Source organism: Pseudonaja textilis, chromosome 1 (genome assembly GCF_049901715.1).
Source record: "Pseudonaja textilis isolate UNSWEBS1 chromosome 1, rPseTex1.2, whole genome shotgun sequence".
Lineage (NCBI taxonomy): Eukaryota > Metazoa > Chordata > Lepidosauria > Squamata > Elapidae > Pseudonaja > Pseudonaja textilis.
Window position 1 is genome coordinate 200,419,847 of NC_141990.1, and position 27,786 is coordinate 200,447,632.

The 27,786-nt window shown below is 38.3% G+C and overlaps 1 long non-coding RNA gene across 1 annotated transcript in view; it reads left to right on the forward strand.

The window, feature by feature from the left end:
* LOC148127991 (uncharacterized) overlaps window positions 1-17,792 on the forward strand; it is a 49,877-nt gene extending 32,085 nt beyond the window's left edge. Inside the window, exons 2-3 of the long non-coding RNA XR_015740787.1 lie at window positions 16,166-16,272; window positions 17,716-17,792. This is a non-coding gene — a long non-coding RNA (uncharacterized LOC148127991). The remainder of the gene's footprint in view (window positions 1-16,165; window positions 16,273-17,715) is intronic.
* The last annotated feature ends 9,994 nt before the right edge of the window (window positions 17,793-27,786 follow it).

Below are 27,786 nucleotides of genomic sequence, written 5' to 3' on the forward strand. Positions count from 1 at the left end.
CTTTCTTTTTCTCCAGTTCCCCAGAATTTATGAATAAAGCCTTTTAATCTACACAAGTGTAGTATAGAATAATAAAAATTAATGAAAAACATATAGACTTTATGATAATAATCCACTACATTTAGAATGAAAAACACTGCATCAAATCATAGACAATGTCATATTAAAATTTTAATATCAGATTAAAATTTACATGGAATGAACAAGTGATCACTGTTTGCAAATTATTACCAGTAATCTATTGGTAGGAGCTAATATGGGAAAGAATTCATATTCATTTATTGAATTATCTGAATTATTCATTTATTAAACTGGTGGGTTTTTTTTGGTTCAACTCTAAGTAAGGATTAATGCTAATAGTTGTGGATTTTAAGGGTTTTGGGTTCCACTACTTTTAAGAAACACAGCCGTAGCTACCAGACAATTCTATTCTTCCCTTAACTTTTTCTGCTTAGAGATTTGATGGACTAGCGTCAGGTAACCATTCTTCAGCTGAATGACAAATGCGTGCCCAGGCTGGAATTGTCTTTATTGTTGCCTTTAAAGTTGGTACAGATTGAATTAGAAAACTTTTGGGTTGGTATTTGCATAACAAGGTTATGAATGATAGAACAGCTAAAGCCAGACATGTTGGCTCCAAGATTCTGCAATTGCAGAAGGAAGTCTTTGCAATGCTTCTTAAAATAATCACAACCATAACCTGAGTTCCTTTGCCTGTGATTCTGAGAGAGAGAAATCAGCACCAAAGTCCTTCTTACAGTATGTGGAACCTGGTGAAATGAATAGTTGCTTTCAAAAATGGCTGCATTTTAGGTACTGAAATTGTAATACAGAGAGAACTAATGCATTAGTCGTTAGCAAATACTCTTCTTGGAGTGGCTGAGATTTGTTTGTTTGGGCATTTAGGAAGTCCATGTTTTAATTCTCTTAGTTTCAAAGATGATGAGAACTCTTCAAGGATCAGTTCTTAGGCTTTCTAAAATTATTTTCACAGGAGAGAATGATCAAATAAAGTTCAGTCCATAATTTGGAAATTTCCAAGAAAAGAATTGATTTTGCACAAAGAAGTAGTCCCCTTTGTGTAACAGACATATGAAATGTGTTACCATAACATCACTGAACATCACTGAAAAACAATAGAACAAAACTATTCATTGCTATTAGTTTGTGACCCAAATGAATTCTCTAGATTCTAAAGATGCCCTTTAATGTCCCTCAAGACTTCTGGCCCTTTTTAGCACAAGCTTCTCAAAAGGAATTTGACATTGAAAAATATGTCGAGCTCCAGTCTGATGCAATAGGGTTCTGCTGTTACCCTTGATTCCAAAGTATTTCTTTTAAATAAGCTCCATATATGATCACAATGTGTGATATAGCAGCCATTTTCCCCCTGTATTCACAGTATGGTGGATGCCAACAATATACCCCATATTCCTGCATGTAGGGTAAAGACTGTAGACCAGGGTGTCCAACTTACATCGTCATGGCGGTGTCATGTGATGTATTGGGACTTCCCCCCTTTACTAAACTGGGTGTGGGCATGGCCAGCATGTGACACATTCGGCCTGTGGGCTGGGAATTTGACAGCCCTGATATAGAGGAAGATGAAAATGTTGAGGTCACCCAATAGTTGCCTTTGTCTGTGGAATAAATGTATCTGAGTTTGGCAGCCCTACTGTAGACAGTCCAACTGGGGAGTTTCTGATGCCAGAAGAAGCAATGGCTTGACACACTAGGAGCATTTCCAAATTGCCTCAATATTGAGCAAAATGCCAGGAGGAGGAGGAGGAGGAGGCTTAAGGGTAGCTAAAAGGTGTGGTGAGAATACCTGGTAATAGACAGGAAAGAAGCAAATATCTGTTTTCTTGGTGTATCTTTCTCTATAGACTTTACCACAGCAATCAGAGTAATTATTTGGGTTAGAGCTTGTAGCAGCAGCAGCAACTGTAGCAGCAAGGAATTCGTTTTCAAAAGGCAGCATCATGAAAAATTAAACCAGCAGAGCCACATATTTTGAATCCGGCAACTGAAGAACAAGAAATCTATTGCTGGAAAATTAAAACTCAGCTGGTGATGTTTTGAATGGCAAATGAGGAAGAATGAGAGCAGCAAGCAAATTCCCACTGAACTCACAAGTTTCCTACAAATGACAGGCTGTCCTCGATTTATGAAAACAATGGAGCTCAAAATTCTTGTGGCTAAGCAAGATAGCTGTTAAATGAGCTTTGCCCCATTTTACACATTTTCTTGCCACAGTTGTTAAGTGAATCACAGCAGTTAGTAACATGGTTGTAAAGTAAATCCCCATTGCCTTTGCTTGTCAAGAAGGTTGCAAAAGGTGATAATGTAACCGTGGGACACTGCAATAGTCATAAATATGAACCATTTGCCAAGTGCTTGAATTTTGATCACATGGCCATGGAGATGCTGCAATGATCATAAGTGTGAAAAACAGTCAAAAGTCACTTTTTCCAATGCCATTGTAATTTCAAACCATCCCTAAAAGAATAATTGTAAGTTGAGGACTATGTGTACAGTAAAACAACATTAAGTGGAATTATCTTTATGCACCTAGACAGGCAAGCTTGGGTTGATATAGCATGCCTAAGCCACCGTTGCCTTAAGCCACAAGCTGCAAATGATTGTTACAAACCACTGTGGCTACTTTTATACTTCTGAGTCAAATCCAAAGGAACCTCATGAGGACTGAGTCATGAACAGAGGCATCTAGCAGGACCTGGGTTGCCCAAGGCACATAATAGTTTCATGATGGAGAACCTATGGCACGCGTGCCACAGGTGACATGCAGAGCCATTTGTGCCGGCATTCGAGCTTCAGGCAAACTTACCTCACTGGGCATGCGCGTGCCTCACAGCTGATTTTTGGCTGGTTTGAGACCTTTTTCAGCCTCCCAAAGGCTTGAGGAAGGCTTGTGCAGGCTTGTGCAGGCTTTGCAGGCCAAAAACTAGCCCCGTTTTGTCACTTTCTGTTTTTCTGAAGTGATGAAACGGGGCTAGTTTTCGGCCTGCAAAGCCTGCAGAAGCCTGCAGAAGTCTTCCTCAAGCCTTTGGGAGGCCGAAAAAGGCCTCAAACCGGCCGAAAATCAGCTGTGATGTACAGTGCAGATAAGGGGGCAGGGGGATTATGCACACATGCATAGGGGGCATGGGGGGGCACAATTGCCTTCTGGGTGCTGGCACATGAGTATGAGCGTGCAAGCGCACGCACAATTTTTGGCACAGAAGTCCAAAAAGGTTAGCCACCACTGTAATAGTTGAACGATTAGCTTTCTTTTTGGAGTTTTTATTTCTGCTCAGCTTTCAGATATTTTTGCTGTAGGTTTCATATAGGAAGAGTGTGTTAAGGGATTTTGGCTTATCTTTTAAAATTTTTATTTAATTTTTATTAAAGGATGTTTTTACAGAATAAAAACAATACAAAGTTTGTGAAAGAAAAGGAAGTAATAGGTAAGTAATAAATAAAAGGAAAGAGAAAAGAAAGGGGCAAAAAGGTTATAAAGCAGAGATTTCCTACCTCTTTACAGCAATTATAAAAGCATTTATATTTTATCTCTTTCTCTCTCTCTAAGTTTGTCTTGTGGCTCTCTTCATGATCTATCCTTTCTAATAATCAAACCCATAAATCACCAATCCATTTTTTCTTCTGGTTTCAGCAAAACGTCCATAAAGGATTTATTGTTGTTAACAAGGCAGCTTCCCTAATCAAACAGTCAATTTTGCCATTTCTGCAGCTTCTATCACTTTCCCCAACCATTTCTCCATTGTGAGTATTTCAGAATCTTGCCATCTTTGCATATATAATAAACTTGCTTCATTTACACATACAAAAACAATCTTCCAGAAATCATAGCTAATTGTCTATCCATTAGTCCCAGCAAGAAACAATCTGGTCTGAATAGTAATCTTTAAAATTCTTCAGATTGCTATATTTTTCCATGCTTTTTTTTTTACAAGTCCATCAAGCATGATCAAATGAGCCTTCATGATTTAGGGATTTGCTCTGTCTCATGTCTATTCCAATTGCTTTGGGAATGTAGAGTAGGCGAAAAAGGCAAGAGAGAATTCAAGGCTCGTAGCCCTGTTCCTTTGGTATCTGTGCTGAAATCACACGCAAGTATAAAGGTGAGGAGATATAATTGGGATAGCCACCTTCACTTTTTGATACCCTTACACTTTTTAAAAAATATGTAAAAGAGGTAAGGAGGCAACTATTTTTCAGAAACACCTCCTTCCGCCCATGCCATAGAGATGTGGTAGTGCGGTGGTTACAATGTAGTACTGCAAGTTGACTCTGTCTTCAGCCAGGAGTTCGATCCTGACTAGCTCAAGGTTGACTTAGCCTTCCATAAAAATGACAATCTGGATTGTTGAGGACTTTGTAAACCGCTTAGAGAGGGCTGTAAAGTACTGTGAAATGGTATATAAATCTTATTGCTATTGCTATTCTAAGGAGCCATTTCTTTTGACAATCAGTGGAGATCAGTCTTTGAAAATGGAAGGGCTCTGAATGGTTATTTTAAATAGCATCCCTATTAAAAAATGACCTTTATTATATTTATTGTAAAAATGATAGGATAGTATATGTCTGAGAGCACTTACATTTGCAAAGCTGTCAACGTGCATGACAATATCTGCCTAATTTAGATACTTCAGATAACACCCCCGTGCCCTTACAAAAAGGGAGAACAAGGAATTCAAAAGAAATAACGTTCTCTCTTCTTCTCTCTTTTTCTCAAATAGTTTCTGATTGAAGAATTCTGGATGGGCTCAATAAAGCAAACTCTGAAAATGGGAATCCTCCCCCGCATATAGATAGTTGAAGTCTACAAGTCTTAAAGTTGCCAAGTTTGGGGACCTCTGATACAGACCAACATGGCAATGTTTGTTTTCTGTGGCATTTAGGTTACTAATTTTAAAATTGCAATTGCAAAATCATCTTCCTTATGGTTGATGCAAGGTCCTGGAAGCCCCAAAGTCCTATTTGAAAAGAAAAATTCTCTAGGCATTGGGATGGTTGTGTACACCTTCACTTTGGATTGTTGCAGTTGCCCCTTTCTTTCCTGCTTCATGGTTTTAAGATTTTAAAATGGTAGTCATGCTTGATGATGTCAGAGTTCTTCCTGAATCATATATATTTTCTTAAGTTTTCGCGGGTACTTATATGTATGGCATTCAGCTTTGTCCGGGTATTTTCCCACGTCATTGTAGTTGTGCTTTTAAAGTTGTAGCAACGTTTTAGCAGAATCTCATCTGCCATCGTCGGGCTTCTGTATACTGTTCATCTGTGAGTCAGGGTGAAGAAAAAGCCATTCTGGCACAGCAATTGGTCTGCCCCAAATTTAAATCTGAAACCACTATAAAAGCCTGACTCACAGATGAACACTATACAGAAGCCTGATGATGGCAGATGAGATTCTGCCAAAACGTTGCTACAACTTTAAAAGCACAACTACAATGACGTGGGAAAATACCCGGACAAAGCTGAATGCCATACATATATATATATATATATAGACATAATGTGAAGACATGTGGAACAGCAAAGGGAACATTGCTCTGTCTTCTACAGCTATAGTAGTTCTAAAATGGGCTTGTGTATATAATAGATAACATTAAATCTATTATTTATTTTATTGGACTCTTGGATCACAGGGAGAAAAATGGGCGCCAGGTACATTGATTATTCCATTGAGTTAGTGAGCAGTATTCCCATTGTACATAGTGTATATACAAGCTTTACGGGAGAGAGTAAACAATATGTTTGTGAAAAACTACCTTCAGTAGAGGGATTATAACACTGGATTGGATCCAGATTTGGACCTCCACAGAAATCAATGTGAAGATAGTGACTAAATTTAAGTATCATTGATTTCAGTAAGTCTAGTCTTACTAGGCCTTGATCCAACCTCTACTCTAAAATTTATGAATGTAAATTATATATTATTCATTGACATGACTTCCTTTAGAACCTACCTTCCAAGTGAACTATAATATTGGGCATTATTAAAAGCAACGGCAAAAGTTCCCCAATGTAACAGCTCTACCTCCTTCTTCTCAGGGACATATTGATAGATATGCACTTAAGCAAAACATAGTACTATATTTGGTTATAGAGAGTTGTGTATGTTGATGAATTTGTGTTTTAAAATGGCTTTATCTACTAATGTTAGAAATTGTTATTCTGATCATGGCAGAAACTGGAAATCACAACGTTATAAGCAGCAGAATATCAGATCTTCATTATTGGATCCATCTCTAAAAATATTCTGCTTCTCCTCATCCTTCTTGCATCAGTGGGATTCTGCTCTTGTAACTGGTTCCTTCTTCCACTTCTTCCTATAATTTATAGAGATGGCAGGAGTGAAATCCTATTTTACAGCAGTAGATAGATATAGCTGGATAGAGCTCACTCACTTCAAAGCAACCCTTCCTGATTTAATGGAAAATGAATGCAACTGTGTTCGGTCACAGGCTAAATGGCAATGTCATGTCATGACTGATTATTCAACGGAGGATTCATCATCAGAATAAAGCTCTGTAAGTCCCCCCCCCCACCCAAAAAAAACTTTCTCATGTCTTGCAAGTGAGAAAATGAACTTTCGATAACCTTATTTACTGATACTGTCACTCAATATCAGCGGTGTGAATCTCCTTAGCCACCCTCTTCTTCACAGAGATGGGATGCCCCACAGCACCCAAACCCAAACAAACAGCCCTGCTTGGGAATTAAAAAAAAATAATCTTGACAAGTTCAGCCAATCTACTTTGAACTCTCAAGCAACTGGCACAACTAATGGATAACGGAATTGTGAGTTTTGCTCCAGCAACCAAGTGACAAATTGGTATACCGTAGCTATTACACTGGTAGATTATTAAGGTTTCAGTGTTAATGAAATTCAAGTCTAAAACTCTAGGAGCCACGGTTTGGCATACAATGTTTAACTGATTATGAGTTTCATCTTTGGTCTTTTGGAATGGTTCAGTAGCTTAGAAAACAGTATGTATTGTATGAAGCAATATTTACACAAATTACATAAATGACCTCTCTCCTCATAGTAATATTGAACTCCTTTTCCAAGAGCAATTTAATGAGAGGTAAAAAAAATGGGAAAAAGAGCTATTAAGTTATTATCCTATACCAGAGGTCTCCAGTTATGCTGGAATTATGGGAGTTGAAGTCCACAAGTCTTAAAGTTGCCAAGTTTGGGGATTCCTGTCCTATGTATATCTGGTGAGAAATAAATTCTACTATGTTCAGATGATGTTATCCTCATAAATGGAAATAAGACTTTTTTAAATAAAATAAAATAAAATAAAATTGAAACAACTATTCCTCTGGGAGTTTGCCTTGCCTGAACAATGTGCATAGTGGAGAATACAAAGTGGTGATTTTTTTTCCCCCATATCAAATTTAGTACACAAACTGTGTCTTTTATATCAATGTTTATCAACCTTGGCAATTTTAAGTTAGGTGGAAGAATTCTACCAGCTCAGAAGAATTCTATTTCCCAGAAAATTCCCAGAAAAACTGTTTCATATATAATTTCTAATAATTAAAAAATAATAAAAACATAAATTAAAAAGAAAACAAAAATGAACAAAAAGACCTCCCTCAAAAGGCAGACTCAATGGACTGCTAGATATTTTTCTGTTGTCAGTCTTCTATTTTTCTGTTTCTATATTCTCATCACCATCAACTCTCCAAAGCTAATGACGGAACAGTAACATTTGGAGGAAGTTTCATTCACCAGGGTTTGAATGAGGTAGTCTGTTCCCAGTCCATCATATTCTTATTAAAGAGGTTACTACAACTGCACTGGACTTTCATCTCATCTCTGTTACCTTTTTAACTCTCACTCCTTACTTGAATAAATATTTTAGATGTAATTTTCTTCTATTTAATGGCCATCTCTATGACTTTGTCAGCATGGCAGCTGGCTAGCAGTGTTTGAGAAAAGGAATGCTATTTACAGTAATTAAGATTTGATTCTCACATTCATTCAAACTATATGGAACACATCAGTCCGGGCTGGAATTTTTAAAGGTTAAATTCCTCAAGCATGAAAACCCAGAACCAATTACACCAGTCTTTTAAAAAGTAGTTTATTTCTGAAGTATTGATTTAGCAATCCCAGATGCCCAGCAAGAAGAATTGCTTGGGAATTTGGGGCACTGCAATTCCATCATGTAAACAAGGAATCAGTTTGAACAGGCTTGTTTAATTGAAGTTAGTTAGGCAATTAACAAGGCCTTCTAAAGGACTGTACATAGCTCAGAGTGGCTGAAAGTGGGGAGAATGAACAGGATCCTAACAATCGCGTGGCTATTACAAGCATCATTGTGGCTGTTTAAAGTACCCTCTGCATTCCCCACTGAACCCCTTCCTCAAGTCAGTCTTGGCCCTGCTCACTTTTGGATGTAGTTTTATATATCAGCTGTGCCCCAGCATTTCAAGTCATTTACTATCCACAATGACCATTGTTGCTAGCCAGTCAAAATTAGTTTTAAAAGGCACTATTAATCCAGAGATAAGTTTGGGAAATTTAGAAAGGATATGGTTCCTGAAGTCAATATTACACCTGACACAGCCTGTAATGAATGAAAACAACACAGATAAATCATGTTGAGCCATAGCTTATGGAATTAGCACATTTCATTGAGTTCACACAATGCCCTAACCACCCATACTTTGTCACACACAGGGGATGAGTTTGTAAAATGTGTCATATCTTAAACTACAAAATGTGTTTAAAATGAAATATTTGTAAATTGGTTAGTAATGAGTAGAATCCTGTTGAGAGAATGAAACTTTGTATAGTTGACTTTCAGAATTGTCCAGGTAATGCGTCAAAATTCACTTTTCTGCAATCCTGAGTGAATCATTGAAAGAAAACAATCATATATTAATAAATGTACTAGTCTCACTATGACCAGCGATTTTATAAAGAGAAGCATATTGAGAGTCAGATTAATCTAGTGGTTAAGACTTCAGGCTAGAAACCAGGAGACGGAGAGTTCTAGTCCCGCTTTAGCCATGAAAGCCAGTTGGGTGTGCCAGTAACTTTCCTCAACCCAAATTATTTCGTAAGGTTGTTATTGTGAGGAAAATAGGAGGAGGAAGGAATATTAAGTACATTTGACACCTTGACTTATTTGTAAAAATATTAAAGGTGAATACAATCAAAATGAAATGAAATGTAAAATGAAGTAAAATAAGGAAACTAATCAGGAATTATTGTGAGAAAATCTGCAGAAAATGAATAACCAGCCATTAAGTTTGGCAATTGGGAGAATCTGCGATGAGGCATTTCATAGTAACGATGACCATTTTGGCTATGTTGCAAAATCTGTTTTGCCTGTTTTCAAGTGTCTCAGGTGTAGCCATCCTTGCCAGGAGTAGCAGATGGGCAGGCAAAACATTGAGACAAAATGACAGGTCTCCCTGGGATATTTTGCTTTCACTCTCTCTTGAGTCTGACTACCCCATCTGCATTTGTTTAGCAAACCAGGCATCCTTATTCCAGTTAATGACCTGTAATTGAAACAATGCACCAAGGGAGCGGATGGCAATGCTGATATACAATGGCTGCTTTATTCCTTGACCTTAATTCATTTCTCCTAGTCTGCTGGAATAATAATGGAAAGACTTCAAGACAAAAAAATCCCCCAAAACCCTGGCTGTCTACGTGATGACACTCCCACAATAATCCTCAAAATGCACCCATGCTTTGCTCCTGCTGTTAAATGCATATCCATTTCAACTGCCAGAGTGCAAAGTTTTCAAGGAACGTAAATCAAAAGCAATCACAGCTGAAAATATAACTGCTATTCTTGGTTGTGTGTTTTCCAATAGAAAGCCTCAGAGCTTTGCTTGATGGATTCTGTCGACAAGCAGATCGCTGTGCAGGATTCTCAAAGAGTCCCAAAGATAGGCAAGATGATTGCTGATGGGCAGCCTCTAAATTACCTGGAAATCATACTCAAGTTTCCAAGGTAGCTATCCCATTGATTTGCACATATTGCTAAAGTGGCATTGTTTAATTGGGCCGTTGTACCAATTCAGTGACTGCACTTTGGAAAAAGATGCCTCTTTAAATATTAAAATATAATCTTCCACATTTGGCTTTCAGGTCCCTTGTTTTTTGTTTTTTTAAATTCTACTTCTGTCCTCTTTTATACTTATTTTCAGCTCGTGGACTGATTAAATAAATAAAATACAGTTAGATTGAAAGGTGGTTTGTGTTTTCCTTAGGCTTCAGGTGTTTATTCCCCTGCACCAATTCCAGTAACAAACTATGATTGACAAAACAAATCATAGTTCTACTAATCTCAGTCTGAAAGCCTAAATCTCTTGCTGCCTTTCCTGTCCCAGCTGCATTTTTAAATGGGTAGTTTAGCAGTTCAGATTTCTGACGGTTTCCCCACCTTCTTCTCATAAGATAGCTTATACTTTGTGATTCAAGCCAATTGCAGATAAAATGTTTTCATTCTAATGCCAATTGCACCATTCTTGCAGGTATCATACAAAGGCATCTACATAGTCTTGTCCAGCTGTCTAATGAAATAAACTCATTTCCAACATATCAGTTAATTAAATATTTTGGAAAAGTCTCTGTGTTCCAAAACTTAGAAGAAGCAATGAAGTGGCAAAACGGGGCAAAACTCAATTAACAGCTGCCTTGCTTAGCAGTGGAAATTTTGGGCTCAAGGTCTACCTGTACAGACTAAATAACACGGCAATATCCAATAATGTTGAGTTTACTGGCCGCCCCATATCTGAAAGAATAGAATCAGATATTCTTTTTGTTGGCTATGTAAAAAAAATGTGAAGGGTCATCAACTCTCACAATTTGGTCTTTTGAACTGTTAGCATCTTTTATGGGCCATACATCTCTCAATGCCCACAAAATTAATATTAAACTAAATTCTGATCCAGAAATGTAGAATGTGAATGTTTTTTTTTTAATAAACTTTGAGAAGAAGAATTATATAATGAGAAACTGGAAGGTGATGCTTTTCCCATTAATTAAAATTGAATTCAGGAGATGTGTAATTTATCCATTTTTGAAATGGCAATGTTTTTCTCCTGATTCAAGTAATGTGGCATATTTCCTTTTGTCATAGATGATAGAATCTCATTGTCCCTTAAATTATAATTTTTCTATGTTGTTTGATATCTATACTTGATACGATTAGATTTATGATTGTTCCATTTGTTGTTGCTCTTTTTTACTATTTTTCATTGTATCTGTTTTGCATTCTTTTTCAAACTTGTAATAATATATATAAACTTAATTTAAAAAGAGAGAGAGAGAAATTCGGCAGCAGGTTGAAGAGAGAGCTCTTCTTCATTCCATAAAGCTCATTGGCAGCTATTCCTCATCCAGGATTAAAACAACAACAACAATACTGAGGCCCTGAAATTTATTTCAGGATTTATTCTGAAGCGCCAGAATATAGGAGCATTTCCTGACAGACTTGGATCTTCAGTAGTCGGATGACAGTTTTACACCTCCCCCTCCATATTTTCGTCCAGGGGGGCAGTAAACCTGCATTTGCAGAATATGCAGTGCTTACTGTCTTCATGAAAGGAAAAAAAAAAGATGCACTCTCAGTTCATCTGTAGGGACATTCAAAGTATATGAAAGAGGTAAAATATATATATTGAATAAGTTATGTGTTGGACAACTCCAGGGCTGGCCCAAGATACTTGATTCCTGAGGCAGTACAAAAGAAGACTCTGCTTTGCCCAGGTCAAGTTGACAGTATACAGCTTTGGTTTAGTCTTGAACTGTGAATTAAATCTGATTTGATCTGAGCGTAAATTTAGGCAAGTTATCCCGATGTAGGAAACATCTCCCTGTCAGTATGGCTACAGCTGACATTTAGCCCACAGCTTTCAAATACTACATGCCATGTTTACTTGTGATAGATATCAACCTCTTTCCTTCTTCTGAACTGATTTTTGCAAATCTTCTTTTATTCTTTCTTTTCTGTGTGAACGTTTCTCATCTTGATTGCTTATTGAACTCTGCAGTCCAAAAATTATGTTGGTGATTATCAATCTGTTTTTGCAAGCACCGATCAGATCTTCTCTTGCTAGCTTGTTCTTTCCTGAAATTTCAGTTTCATTTAGAGCTGCCTGTAGTTTTAGTCATGTTTGTGAACAACAGAGCTTCACATTTCAATCTAGTCCAAAATATATGACTGTGTGTTTAGGAAGAAAGTCCACTGTCTGTTCTAGCTTATTGTGTTAGTAATTGCTGGACCATGTATACTAGTTTCACTAGGTTCTCAAGATATTTTGTTCATTAACCATAGCTAGAAGTAATGAATACCAAGAACCCCTGGATTCAGAAGTATTGAGTTGTTTCTTTAAGAAAAATTAAGTGACAGAGTATTAGTACTGTTCCGGACTAGCAGGCTCGAAAGCCTGCAACTCTGATTGGCCCGCGAATAGCCGATCGTGATTGGTCGCCATAGACTGATGCGATTGGCCAGTAAATGGGCTGCCACGATTGGCCCTGCCAAGAGCGGCAAACTCAAATTGCCTTCATTGGCTGCCTAGCCGCAGCCAGCCCTATATAAGGGGCTGCTGCGGCTGGGATAGTTTGCTCAGATCTGAAGTCACTAATAAAGAGCTGTTGTTGTTATCTGAGTCTTGCCTCCGTTCTTGAACCATCCTCCCAGATCTAACAAGTACCTCTGGATTATATAGTCACTTCTTTTGGCAAAGAAATTCTAAAAGGAATTAAAACCAAACTTGGCAGCAGGGGTGATAATTATTAGCTCAATTTCACTGTTATCCAACTTGCAGATTAAGATGCTTAACTTTATATGCAGAAAAATTACCTAATTGTATTAGGCTTCTATTCAAGTGAGGATTGTTCAGTTAAAATGACCAATGGTATTCATTAGTATGGTAGGAGAAGGAACTGTCTTTTAAATAATAATGTAATAAATTTGAATAAATAAATAATATAATAAATATGACAATACTATAATATAATGAATTCTAGTTTATCTTAGCCATGAAAACCAGCTAGGTAACTTGAGCCAGTCACTCTCTCCCAACTCACCACATCTCACCTCATATGGTTGTTGTTGTTTGTGAAATAAAAGGAGGAAGGTGTGTTGGATATGTTTGCTGTCTTGAGTTATTGGTAAAAATGATTAGGTGGGATATAAATAACTAAATAACTATCAAATATAATCTGCACCAACAAAACGGAAGATCAAACTGGAAAATAAGATCAGCATGCTATGATCAGATGTAAGCAAGCTAGATGAAGAAAACAAGCTGAAGAACAAGAGAGAATATTTGACCAAGAAATATCTCCTAGAAACAAGGAAAATCAAGGAAGCACTGGAAACAATAAAGCAGCAAATAACAGCTACAGCCAAGAAGACCAGCAGATTTGAAGCTCGAATCACACACTATAGGCAGAATCTCCAATTTCAGTCCAATTAGAAAATGGTGAACAGTGAACTGCAATGAATCAGTTAACACCTGGCAAAGAAGAAATAGTGTAGTTCAGAGTTCAACTATGGAAACATCCAAAGAAATACAACAAGAAGGAAGCTTTGATAAAGCAGGTGGGTAAGAATAAAAAGCGAAAGAACTTCTAATAAGAGCAGAAATGGTAGGGAAAAAGGAAAGAAAGATCAAGAATTGGTCAGCACCCAGTAGATGAATTGCCTGGTTTTTGGTTGAAACATCTGACTAGTCTACACCCACGTATTGCTAAGCAATTTAACAACATACTGCAAGGAGGTGAAATTGAGTATTGACAAACATCTGGAGAAACCTACCTGATAATGCAAATTCAACAAAAGGAGCAGCACCAGGCAACTTCAGACCAAGTACCTGCTTCTCAACAACTTTCAGATTGCTAAGTTGTGTGGTAGCTCATGCAGTTCAACATTGTCCACCTGGGCAGGAAGGAAACTGTCCAAATAGCAGAGGAAAGAGATTAGCTCCTAACTAACAAGATGATTTGGAAAACTTCAAGAGAAGGAAGACCAGTCTGAATGTAGCATGGACAAGAAGGCATTTGACCCTGCCACATGATTGGATAATCAACTGCCTAGAAATCACAGGAATCCGTAGAAATATCGGAAGCTTTGTGGAAAGATCAGTGGCACTATGGAAGACAAAGCTGGTGGTGAATAATTATAGAATGGGAGACATTACTAATAAGAAAAAAAATCTTTCAGGGAGACTCACTCTCACAACTATTGTCTGTCATCACATGGATTTCTCTGTAACAATTCTGAACAAATCAGACCATGGCTATCAAACATCAAAAACATCTGCCAGACTAATCCACTTCCATTACCTGGATGATCTGAAGCTGTATGGAAAAATCCCATATGAAATAGAATTGCTGCCCAATACAGTCTGCATATACAGCCAAAATGCAATTCAGAGGTGGTTATTCAGCAGGTTCTGACCAGTTCTGGAGAACTGGCAGCGGAAATTTTGAGTAATTCAGAGAACCGGCAAATACCACTTCTGACTGGCCCCGCCCTCATCTATTCTCTGCCTCCCAAGTTAGAGCTGATTGGCTGGATCTTCTTTTGTTGCTCTTCACAGGAGAACAGAGCTGGAAAGCAGGTCAGTGGGGTGGGGAGGGAATGGGATTTTTCAGTAACTTTCCCCTGGAGTGGGGAGGGAATGGAGATTTTACAGTATCCTTCCCCTGCCATGCCCACCAAGCCACACCCACAGAACTAGTAGTAAATTTTTTTGAATCCCACCACTGTAAATACTGTAATGGAGTTTGGACTGGACAAATGTGCCATTCTTACTATCAACAAGAGAAAAATAGTGAAAACTAAAGGAATCAAAATGCCCTGTGGAAATACCTGTGCATCCTTCAAGCTGACAACATCAAGCACCGAAGTCAAGAACGTGACTTCATAAATACAGCATGAGTTTGAAGAAGATCTTAAAGTTCAAACTCAGTGGAAAAGAATACCATCCTGGGAATTAACATTTGGGCAATTTCAGATAGAGAGCTGGAATAGTCATTGAGAAAAACTAAAAAGCCCTGCATAGGAAGACCAGAAAAATAATGGCAATGAATCATGCCCTTCATCCACGCAGTGACATTGACAGACTCCACTTACAAAGGAAAATATGTGGGTGTGAAATGTTGAAAATATACCAGGCCATTGTAAAATAAAATATGACATTTGAAAAATATCTGAAGGACAGTTAGGAAGATCCACTGAAACTGGTACACCATGAAAACAATGAATATGAGAAAAACTGCTTACAAAAAAGACCAATTGAAGAACAGAAAAGGGATATAGCAAGGGTTAGCCAAATCTAGATGTCAACTAAAACATCAGGCTGATGGCTAGATGTTGGCTAAAGATCTAACTGATAGGGCAACCAACCATAATAATTTTAGACATGTACCCTCTCAATAACTAAAATTATAATTTGATTGTAGCTCCATCCCCCATTTTTATCTAATTGAAGTTGATTGGTTGCTTAAAAAAATGAATCAAGTGGTAGGATTTACCACAAAGTATTAGCAGATTCTTATGTTTTTGGTGAACTTCCTTGTTCAGTCCTAGAGCCAGCTAATCCATTTGCTGTCCTGCTCTCTTTCAGGATATTATAAACTGGAAAAAAGCCCACATATAGAGGTGGAGGGACTTGAGGTTCTACTTCTCTTGTCTTGGTCCCTATGGAAGAGTTGCTTTTGAGTTGAGGGAGGAAGCAGTATTTTTCACAGAGGCACTGGAGTGGACTTGAGATCTCAGCCCAGTGGAATGGTTACATGTCCAGGAAGCTTTTTATAAAAATGATAAAGGATAGCTTTGCAAAGCATGCATTGTCACACAGTATAGACTACAACCAATGAACATATCTGCATTTATTCTACACCATCAAGTTCTTAGGATTTTTCGTTCATTACGAGGTGATTTTTTTTTTCTACCTATTTTATTCAAAAAGTTTCCTGGTTTCTGAAAAACATTTGAAAGAAATGTTTGGTAACTATGAAGAGTTAAAGTAGCCATGTCCTTTGGAAAGCTTGCATGCTTGATTCCTGGTTGTATGTATTAGATTGCGGGGTGAGTGAAGAGGCAGGACACTCAGATCGGTAAAACTCTTTATTTTTTCTCTGCAGGAACTGAAGAAACCAAGCCGAGGCAGCTCCTTTTACAGGGGAGCTGTTCGCGGCTTCAGCCAGTGACAGCCATTTGTTTTCCCGCTTCTGTGGTTCAACCAATCAAGGTAAGTATGCAAATATCTAACAGTATGCATGCACAAACAATAGTTCTGCTGGACCTGCCCATGCATATTCAGACAACCAGGTACAGTCTTTGTACTTCCAAAAGATGCAGAATTAATGATTCAAGGAAAGATGCTTGATAACCCTATCATGCTCTGAATGCTTCATACTGCCCTAGCAGTTAATCTACATGTAACGGTAGCTTGGAAGACAGCATCATCCTTTGTTTGTAAATTATCCATACTTCTTATAGTTGATATCACCCTAAAAATGACTTTCCTTCCTATGGGAGAGAGAGAACAGGGAAATGATCAAAAGTTGATCAGTGCTGTAATTTAAAATACCAGTTTCAGAAGACTGATGTAAGCCTCTAATTGAGTAAATATTACAGCCCTGATGAGCTACAATGGAAGACTTAATTTTCAGAGGCTGGCATTCAGAAATGGAAACATAGATTTTAAAACACATCATATTCCATTATGAATCCCCCGAGCCAGCCAGTCTCCCAGTTAAGATGATTTATACTTTCTGTGGCTTCCGAAGTGAGCAGACCAACCTATCAATGTTTCTCCCCCTTAATTACTTCAGGTCTTATATACTGCAAAGATAAGCTTTGCTTTTAATGCCCAGGAAAAAAAAGAATAAAAATTAAAATCTTTTAAAATATTTTTCAGTTTTGTAAAATATTTATGTTAAAATATTTATGTTTTGTAAATCCAGTGTTGGTTTGTAAATTACATGTTGTAGGTGAATCTCGTTCCAAAATGTTGCCCAGATGTGTCAAAATGTAACTCATACAATCTTATCATGCCTAGAACGTCTACAAATGTGGAAGTCACCTGGTCAGGAGCCTCCTTTAGACAATTTTTTTTTTTTACTACAGAAGTCTATCATTATTGCCTCCCTCTAATCATGTGTAAAGGGATGCGGTGGCTCAGTGGCTAAGATGCTGAGCTTGTCGATCAGAAAGGCTGGCAGTTAAGTGGTTCGAATCCCTAGCACTGTGTAAGGGAGTGAGCGCCCATTACTTGTCCCAGCTTCTGCAGTTCAAAAGCATGTAAAAATGCAAGTAGAAAAATAGGGACCAGTTTGGTGGGAAGGGAACAGCATTCTATGCGCCTTCGGCATTTAGTCATGCTGGTCACATGACCACGGAGATGTCTTCAGACAGCGCTGGCTCTTTGGCTTTGTAATGGAGATGAGCGCTGCCTCCCAGAGCCAGGAATGACTAGCATATATGTGTGAGGAGAACCTTTACCTTTACCTTTATAATCATGTGTAAAACAGTGTAAAAACAAACAGTAAGAAATCGCTTCTTGACAGTTGGCAGAAGTTAAGATGAACTAAAGCCCCAAATGAAAAAACAAACAAATTTGCTCTCCTCTCTCTCTCTCTTTCCCTCCCTGCCCCCTCCCCCATCCTCTCACATCCATATACATACAAAGACATACAAAGGAAGAGGGAAAGGAGGAGGAAGTTAAGATCTTCATTTGTTTTAAAAAAACAATAACTAAGGTGTATCATTAATTAATAAAAGACTTTATTACTATTCCAGAAGCCTTTGGCTTTTTTGTTGTTATTGTTTCAATGGTACAATCAAAATGACACATTCAACAGTTAATATAAAAAGAGATGTTCCTTTAAATAATTAGACCTCTTGCCATTTAGGGTATTCTACCTCAAACAGAAATCCAGGAGATGGGTGAAAAATAGGTGACCCATGTTACATGGTCTTGCTTTAGTACCTCATGGCTTCATTTTGCCATTTTCACTGGTTGCAAAGATAATTTTGTGTACAGATATTGAATTTGGTGAATCATGAAATCAATAGAGCCTGTATTCTATTGCTGATAGGCTATGTGTAAGCCAGGAAGAAGAAATGGCATCAAACCAGCCAGAGTTGAAAAGAGGCACTGGTTGTTGTGGATCCTCTAAAATAACAACTTTAAATTGCAGGAAATAAAATGGACAACTATGAGAGTGCTATGCCTAAAACTTTTTTAAAAAACAAAGTGATCAAAATTAGAACCTACTTTGGAATTGTTCTTAAGACCTTGTTAAGAAAAATCACAATTCTTTTGTTATAAAATTCTCTGACTTCATCTCTTTGTCCCACTAGACCCAGAAGAGTCTTAAGGGTCTCATCATCTAGGGCAGTGATGGCGAACCTTTTCGGCACCGAGTGCCCAAACCGGAACGTGTGTGCATACGCGTGCATGTGTGTGTGCCAGAGTGCTGGAAACCCGAAGACCAGTTGGCAGGTGCGCGCATGCCTGTTTTTTGGCCATTTTTGGCCGTTTTTGGGGGGGTGTTTTCAGGCAGGTTTTGGCTTGAAAAATGGCCTGAAAACAGCCTGAAAAACAGCTTGAAAACACCCCCAAAATGACCTGTTTTGGGGGCATTTTTGGACACTCTGGGCACTCTTCTGGTTTCTTCTGCCAGAAACCAGAAGAGCAGCTGGCAATGGCTAGCGTGTTCACAGAGAGAGCTCTGCATGCCACTTCTGGCACACGTGCCATAGGTTCACCATCACAGATCTAGGGAGTTACATCTGGTAGTCCCTAAGAGAGCTCTTTGTGCTTTGTGACCCACACTGTGGAATCTCTCCCCCCCAACACTTATGAAGGTTGGCTTCATAATTTCTGAGCTTCAATATCTGGTTATGCCAGAAGACCCAGGGATGGGTGAACCAGTGAAGTAGCTCCCTTGCTATTAACTTCCCTTCATCTATTATTTCTTTGTTTTACCTCTGTTTTTTATATTTTGCATATCTTTTTAATAATTAGTAATGATAGTGGTTTTAGATGTTTATTAGTTGTTTTTAGCTTCGCTGTACATCACCCAGAGTCATATGCTTGGTGAAATGGCTGGCTATATAGATTAGATAAACAAACAGATGCAGAATAAATGTAGCTCCAAATTATACCCTTATCATTCAGATGGGGAGTACTATAATTCTGAATAAGACATTCCTAATTCTTGTACTAGAAACCATCAACTTATATCCTCCAACTTGCTGAAGTTTGCTTTTAGTTTATTGATTTTTATTCAGGCTACTCTTCACAAGAATATTGGTCTTCTCTTGAGCTTGGTTTTTCTTTGGCAGATATATCATTCCTACCCTAGGAAACATTATCAGTGCTCTGACACGGAGAAGGAAAAATCAGCACTGATGAATAAGTGTCATCTAGTTGGGAATGAAAACCAAGCAGGCTCAGCAATTTCCCATGAGTGGGTCCCCCATCTACTTAACCATTCAGGTAAGCTTCATTTGAAGATGCAATAATGCTAGACAAGTAAGTCATCACCATCATGTATTATGCATAAATATGTGCGCTCACCTGTGATTGGCTGCCTCATTACAGATACTGTAATGTAACCACTGGTATTCTAGCTTATCATCCAATTCATTTTCCTAGTCTGTAGCTCTTCTGAAAATCAGGAGTCTATCTGAGCTCAGTGCACAGTGGGGTGCAGATGATTAGGTCAAAATGTCCACAGTCCTTTCCATTTTGCTGTTTTATACTAAGCTGGTGATTTTGACATGTCAGCCTAGTTCAGGGATTCCTTAAAGTCTCCAGGGTCAGCCAAGTCTAATAGGAACTTCTACAGGAAGGTAATTGCACCAACAATCCAAATCTGCCCAGGAAATCGACATTCCACAATAAAAATATAATCACCCCACATCCAAACCAACAGTCACTTGCCCAAGTGGAAATACGTGGTTAAAAGTATTTGCTGCCACATGAATTTGACCAGTGACCCATTGAGTATGATCCAGGATGTTCACAACAATCCTGAAGTTCCAAGCTGGCCAACTTACGTAGCCTTAGGCTTTTATAGAATATTATGATCTTATAGAAGAACATGATTCATAAGATCATTTCAGCCAGTTGATGTATGTATGGAAGCTGTTATCCCAGAACATAGCTGCATTTGAAAACACAGTTCATTGGTAGAGTTGCCCAATCTAAATTTAATTACACAGAAAATTAAATGAATACAGCTCCCAGCAGATCCATGATTATCCGAATAATCACTGCAGAGGCTACCCCCTCAATTTTGTTCTTCTCAAACTGAAAGTTTGTAGCTTGTTGTCATAAACCTCTTAAAAAAAAGAAAAAAAGAAAGAAAGGTGACAAATAGAAACTGCCTGTTTGAATCTGGGCAGCAGACTGAGCAGTTATATAGATCACTTACTCACAGTCCTTTCCTGATATGGTAAGGGGATTGCATTTCTATTTAAAATCTGCAAATGGGGATAAGGGGATTGCATTTCTATTTAAAATATGCAAATTTAAGTCTAAAAATATGTTATCCAAAACCTGGATCCTCCTTTATAAATGCTTAGAGCTTGCAAAAATGACCATCATCTTTCCTAGCAAACGACGGAAACATAAATTACCTCCCGCATCAAGGATCTACTTGAGTACCTCCAAAAGGTCATCAAGACTGTTGGATTTAACATACTTGCTTTCACCAGCCAAGCATTTCTTACATTTCTTGCCTTTTGGTGTAAAAAATTGGGGTGGTGGAAAGAATGACACCGATCTGTTAAATATTCAATGGTGACTTCTGTTTTTAACTTAAACACATGGAGATGACTCAAAGGGAGCAGGTAGGTAACTAGTTGCAATGTCTCACACGCTTGCAGGGACATTCACACCACTCATTTTGAAATGTGATAGCCATGTGGCTATTTGCATCTTCATATGACCTGGAGCAATTTGCCAAACTCCAATTAAAAAAAAAATCTTTGGAATCTATTTTGAATCGTTCCCCCGTATACATAGCATTTCGCAGCTACATGGCTGTTGCAACTTCCTGCTGAGTTCTCATAGAGGATGAATAAATGTTAAATTGGTTCTTGGTAGAACTGAAAATGCAACAGATCCACCCAATTTTAAACCTCGGGGCAATGTCAAATGTTCAGTGAACTGGGAGGAAAAATTCCTGATGTTCAAGGAGTCAGCTTAGAGTAGGGACTCCTATGAAAATTATCACTGACTTTCTTTGTAAAGACAATCGTGTTGATTATGAACTTCTTTGTTCGAAGTCTTTTGAAACCAAGTTTTTATTTTTGATGTGAGATGACAGATTAGGAGATGAAAGAAACTTCTCTTCTCTAGATTCATTCACCTGTAATACAATAGTGACTTTCCAAATTATATTCATCCAAAACTTTAGACATAACTCTGAAAGATAAGCAGATTGTTCTGGAGGCATCCAATATTAACAGCTATACATTATTTGGGGCTATGCAGAAATGATTTTGAAGGATCCTTTATAGCTCAGGGTTGAAAAGGGGGGGGGGGCTTGGTGTTCGCTGAGCTTGATTGTTTTCTTGCAGTCATTTTGTTACCCGAACAGGGTAGTATCATCATCAGTGCTGGTACCTGTTTTTTATCTAGTAATGCAGTGGTGGTATTCTACCAGTTTGGCCCGGTTCTGGCATACTGGTAGTGCTGAAGATCAGCGGAGAGAGAACTGGTTCTTTCGGAGGAGCTGTTGGAGATGCCCTTAGGCCCATCCACTCAGGCTTTATCTACTGACCTTTATTCCCTTCTGGAGCGCAGCTGCATTGCGCGGCATAGCAGATTGCCACACATCAGCTGCTGAAGTGTCAGGGAGAGTGCAGGGTTGCAGGAGGTGAATTGGAAAACCTCTGCATCTGCATTTGGCGTGCATGTACAAAGTGTGTGCACATGCACAAAGCACACCCTCCAAGCCACGCCCGCTGAACCAGCGGTAAACTCTTTTGAAACCCCACCACTGTAGTAATGAAACATCTGCAAGAAAACAGCCAAGCTCAGCTCTTTTCAACCCGAGATACAAGCATTCTCCTTTATTAGAAACAAGTATTTTATTTCCTTATAATGATAAAAAGAAATGGCATTGTCATCACTCTTACAGGGGGTGAATTTCTAGAGGACTGTAGGTGGACTATTTGAATTCCATGATGGAGGTCAATATGGTGTACATAAAACTGAATGGCCCAATTGGTTTTAAGTCAGGATAGCACTTTCAGGCCATGTTCTGAGCTTAAGCAGAAATGGATAGGACTGGTAAGAAAACTATTAAGTTGTTTTGGAGAGTTGTTACAGTTTGGATTTCCTGATACATCTTTTTACGTTCATGAAGGACTTTATGATTTCATTTCTACTATAATTACAGTGTCTTAAAGTTCCCTCGCTCATGACAACTATGCTTTTGACTCTATATGTTTGTGCTGTTGTCAAACAGAGGAGAAAGAAGAAAAAAGAAGTACACTCTTTTCTGTATTTCCCCCCTTCTCTTGGACAAAGGAAGAACTTCAGAAGTATAAATTATAATTTAGTCCTCCGGTTGATTTAATTCATCCTTCCACAAAAACATGGAGAGGCTTGCTATTGTATTTTTGACTTGGGAAGCAATCTCTGTTAGAAATTCTGTACATAGCCCTACAGAACATTCATTGCACAGTCCACATGGGTCTTGCTGCTTAACTGCAACAGGAAACATTAGATTCAGAGAAAAGGCATAGAGTTACACCATAGATGCAACTACAAAATTATAAACACTGCCATCTACTGGTTGAATACTGTGGTTGTTATACAGAATATATGAACACCTTATATATCCAGAAACTTATTTTCTCTTGCAGAATGACAGGCTGTTCTGCTATTCAAAAGAGGGGCAGGGGTTTGTGTGGAGGTATCTTCCAGAAGTCCTTTTGAATGAAAGTTTCATATAGTTTTTAACTGAAACAAAGCTACTGCCATCACTTTTGGAGATCCGCACAGTCCTGGTATCTATTGGATCAAAATGTGTGTTCTTTTAATTTGAAAAAGTTTCCTTCACTTGAAAAAGAGGTTCCGATTCATTCCATTAAAATTCTCAGAGGGTTTCGACACCATATTTGCTCTGGTGTAATATAGTAGTGCTTTGCTGGCATAAGGCTGCTTCTTCTTCAGTGTTTTTCACTTCTATATCTCTCCATCATCCAGAAAATGATCTGGAGTCTCAGTCTTTCTGATCTGAAAATAGTCCAGAGGAAGATTTCTTCTATATCTTCTCTTGGGACTTAAGTAAAAGGGGTTTAGGCCACTTACAACATATTTTCACAATTAAAAAAGAAAAGATCTCCACAAAATCCTCTAAGGAAAGATTTTGTATTCCAATGCATGAGAATTTCATCATTTCCTTTTTCTTTGGAGATTAAATAAGACTGCTGTGGAAAAAAAAAATCCTGACAATTTACTTATATTTCTGTGGTAGGACTAGCCTCCATATTAGATTAGCAACCAAACTTGCAATTCAACCGATGCAGCACGGATTCTCATGCATGCTTTGTGCCACTTCACAGATTTTAGACAAGCTTCTGAAATAAAGTGTCTTGGCCCTTATTAGCTGACAAAGCTTTAACCAGTTTGTGCTGGTTCCTTTGAGTTGAAAGCAATTTTGAGCTGTGTGGGAGAAGGTTGCATAATGAGACCATTTTGTTTACATTATATATGAGTTTGGCAGCCTGCCACTAGAAAAGTCCCACACATTCCATGCTGCATTAGAGAAACACCAGGGCGTATGTGCATCAGATAAAAAGAGTTGGAGGCTTCCTAAGGAGGGCTATAACTTGCCCAAACATGTAAATTACACGTACTAAGTCACATTTTCCCAAAAGACAGGAGTTTCTAATTATAAAAGGAAGTCTCTCTCTCTCTTTCTCTCTCTCTCTCTGTTTCTGAGTGTTGGCCTTGGGCCACTCTAATTCAGTCTTTCACTCTGGGATCTCAAGATTCCCTCTTACATTTCCACTTCTCACAGGAAACATTAATATTATCCATATGATGCATCATTTGAGGTAATGAGCAAGCATACTGGTAATTTGCTTATGCTTACCTCCTTTAATTTAAGGTTCCCCACTTTTATGAATATGGTTTTGGCATCCTAAACACACCCACACTGAGAGAGAGAGAGAGAGAGAGAGAGAGAGAGAGAGAGAGAGAGAGAGAGAGAGAGAGATGGCTAATAAAAATGATACAAAAGCTATACGGGTAGTTTTCGACTTACAACTATGATTGAGCCCAAAAGCAGATTTCTTTGATCCACTTAACAATCTTTTTTTTTTTCCACACAGTCATGGCAACTTGTTAAGTTAGTAACGTAGTTATTAAGTGAACCTGGCTTCCCCATTGACTTTGCTTGCTGAAAGGTTGCAAAAGGTGGTCCCATGACCCCAGGACACTGCCATGGTCATAAATACATGCTAGTTGCCAAGTGTCTGAATTTTGATTGCATAACCACAAAAAACGGTAATTTCCACCTCCCCAAAAAGTCACTTTTTAGCGCCATTGTAACTTCAAACAGTCACTAAACAAATGGTTGTAAGTTGAGGACTACCTGTATAATTTGAAGGCGTATTCTAAGTAGATCTAAACTCTCTCAGATATACTTTGGGATTGAACATTCCTACAAAGCACAGTCATAAGCCTGAAGTGTAGGATATTTGGCAGAATATTAATTTCAGCGTGGCTTGTTCAGAGAATCTTGAGAAAATCAGACTGGTATTCATGAGGAGAATAGACTTTCGTGCAGCCACTGTGGCTTATAATAACAATAATTCTATCAAAGTTAATTGTGAGGAACTATCTGAATGTACAACTGATTGCTGAGTTCATATTGAATAAAAGTTGGAATTCAGCAGAGGTCTTGATTTTAGGAAGCTTTCTACACTTCTTATGCAGTCTTTAAGGCCTAATCCCAAAAACAGATGAATATATGCATGTGGTGTATGTCAAGGGCAAACCCACTTTACTCCTGTGCTAAAATATAATAATCAAGATGATTTAACTTGAATAAATACAGCTTTCACTCAGGCGAATTGGTAGTTAAGATTCTGTGGAGTTTGGTGAAACGGTAAATCCTACCACTAGCTGGCCTCGCCCACACTTGATTTTCAGCCTGTTTCTTGGGCCATTTTTTGGCCCATTTTGGGCCATTTTTCAGGCCTGAAAATGGCCCCCAAATGGCCTGAAGCGGTCCCCAAACGCCCCCCAAACAGCCCCAAAAACGGGCAGGGTTAGCCAGTGGTGGGATTAGTCCCAACCAGATGAATCCTACCTCTGCCTTTGGGAGTGGCTGGGAGGCAGGGCTTTGTGTAATGATTGACATCACCCACCCAGTCACATGACCAACCGGCCATGCCCACCCAGCCAGTGAACCGGTTGTTAAGTTATTCCAATCCCACCCCTGCATGGAAGGTATTTTCTAGATATTTCGATCCAAAACCCTTTTTGTAAGTTGATAAAGTACAAATTTCCTGCAGTAAATGTCCAATAAAATATAAATCAGATAAAAGCACTTTCACTATCCAAAGTCACGTCCTGTGTTTCCTTACGGAAAAGCAGAAGTTAATGAGAATAGCCAAACAGAGCAAAGAAAAAAAGCAGAAAAGAAGAAGAAGATAGAATCCAGCAGGGGGTTAAAATAAATCCGCATTCAGCCAGCCAGTTAACATTTGAAGATAAAGAACAAAGCAAAACTTCAAAAAGTAAAGTTAAAACCCAGACTTGCTTATGAGAACATTCTGCTGATAGGAAGAGGAAGAGAAAAAAAACCAAAGAGTTTTGGGCTGCTCCCACAAGGAACTGCAGTCTTCAAGATTCTCCCTCCTGGGAAAGTTGTCAGCCACCCAAAAGTCATCTTGGGTCATTCCTAAGTGTTCCTATTCGAATCTAGGGAGCGACACAGCCAAAGAACCAGCTTGGGAAAAAAAAAACCCAGCAGATTGTTAGCAGGGGAGAAAAATGTCCTATTGAGCAGCAGCCACCTTGGGGGAGGAGTCTGCCCATTCATATTTTTAAAAAATCTAGGCCTTCAAGACCAAGGGTTCCCTTTGGCCCTTAACTCACCTTATCCCAAAATTTACAGAGCCCTGGTTTAAAATGTTTTTCAGTGAAATTACCAGTATTTTAAAATATTATAGTATGACTTACATAGTTCTTTGAAAAAAGACAATTGTTATATATTTGCATACTTGAAATACTGCCTTTTGATTGGTCCGTCTTATATACTTGAAATACTGCCTTCTGATTGGTCCGTCTGACGGCGGGAAATTCAGGGAGCTGTCATTGTCCGCGAGCCGCGAGCAGTTGCTATAAAAGAGGCTGCCGCGGCTCCGTGGTTGTTGAAGTTACTGAGAACTAATAAAAAGAGCTGAAGTCTAACTGGTCTCGAGTGTTCCTTCCCGCGACACAACAACAATGTTGCATAGAAGGTACGTTTTCTAATTCATGAATTCCATCAATATCAAAGGAGAAGAGAAGAATCTTATACAATTGGAATTGTTTCCTATCTCTCTTTGTCTCCTTAATATTAATTTTTTAGTTCTGCCCCTTTATTGCTAGGCTGCAACTTGATTTGGGGCTTATTTAAAAGTGGAATTTTTAAATTTTAACCGACAGTGGTGTCTAGATACTCCAAATCCCAGTTTCTCCTGCCCAAAGATATGCCCACCTCAGTCCCCAAAACAGAGTCCTCTGCATTGTAACTAGCAATTTGACCCTTGAAATTGCTTCCTTGTGAGTAAGCCATTTCATCCTTAGCAAGGCTTGGTAGAGGAAATTGTTCTGGGATTTCAGCCAAAACTGCTAAATGAAATCTTTCATTAAAAAGGCATGCTAATGATAATTAGGTAATATGTGGGGCACATACGGTATTAACACTGTGGCACAGCATATCCAGATGGAGATGTTCTCTTGATAATCCTAATAATAATAATAATAATAATAATAATAATAGTCCATATTTTCTATGGAGAAGCAAGGAATAGTGTGTGATTGCATCATCTACCACTGTCAACTGCTTGTAATCAACTTAATCTCTGATTAATGCAAACATTGAAAAGATCCAGAAATTAACACGCAGAATATATCATTTTGAGATGGTCTAGAAATGATTTTACTAGGTACGACATATTTTTCTGGAAAATTATAAAGATCATTGAATTGAGCCTTGATCGGGAGAAATCCATCTCTGGTCCATCAAGTAGTCCTACCTGACTATTGCTTAGTTTTCAGTGAATTTTGGGAAAATGGCATTTTATCCCTTTTTACTTAAGGAGTGAAAAATAGAACAATTTTTCAGAAGAACGTGTAAAGTTTGTAAGCAAAATATGGTTTTATGGAAGGAATGGCCCAATTTCATACTAATTAGAAGAGATGGCTTCTGACTTAACCTACTTTAAATCTGAATTTGTAAAATCTTGAATATAGTGGAGCTGGTTCTCTTGGGAGTTACTGCTGAAGTATAAGGGGAAATCTTTTTTTTTTTCCCAAGCATTTTATTGATTTTTAAAAACAAACATAAACAAACAAAACACAAAATGTGAAAACATAAAACATCTTTTTTGAAAGCAGCTTGATCCCGGGTTACATCTCTTCGTACAGACACAAATTCAAGTTCATGCTCACTTTTATATACCGTTCCATATCTTATTACCATTCTACATTTTCTATATAGCTTCTTTTAGGGGAAAT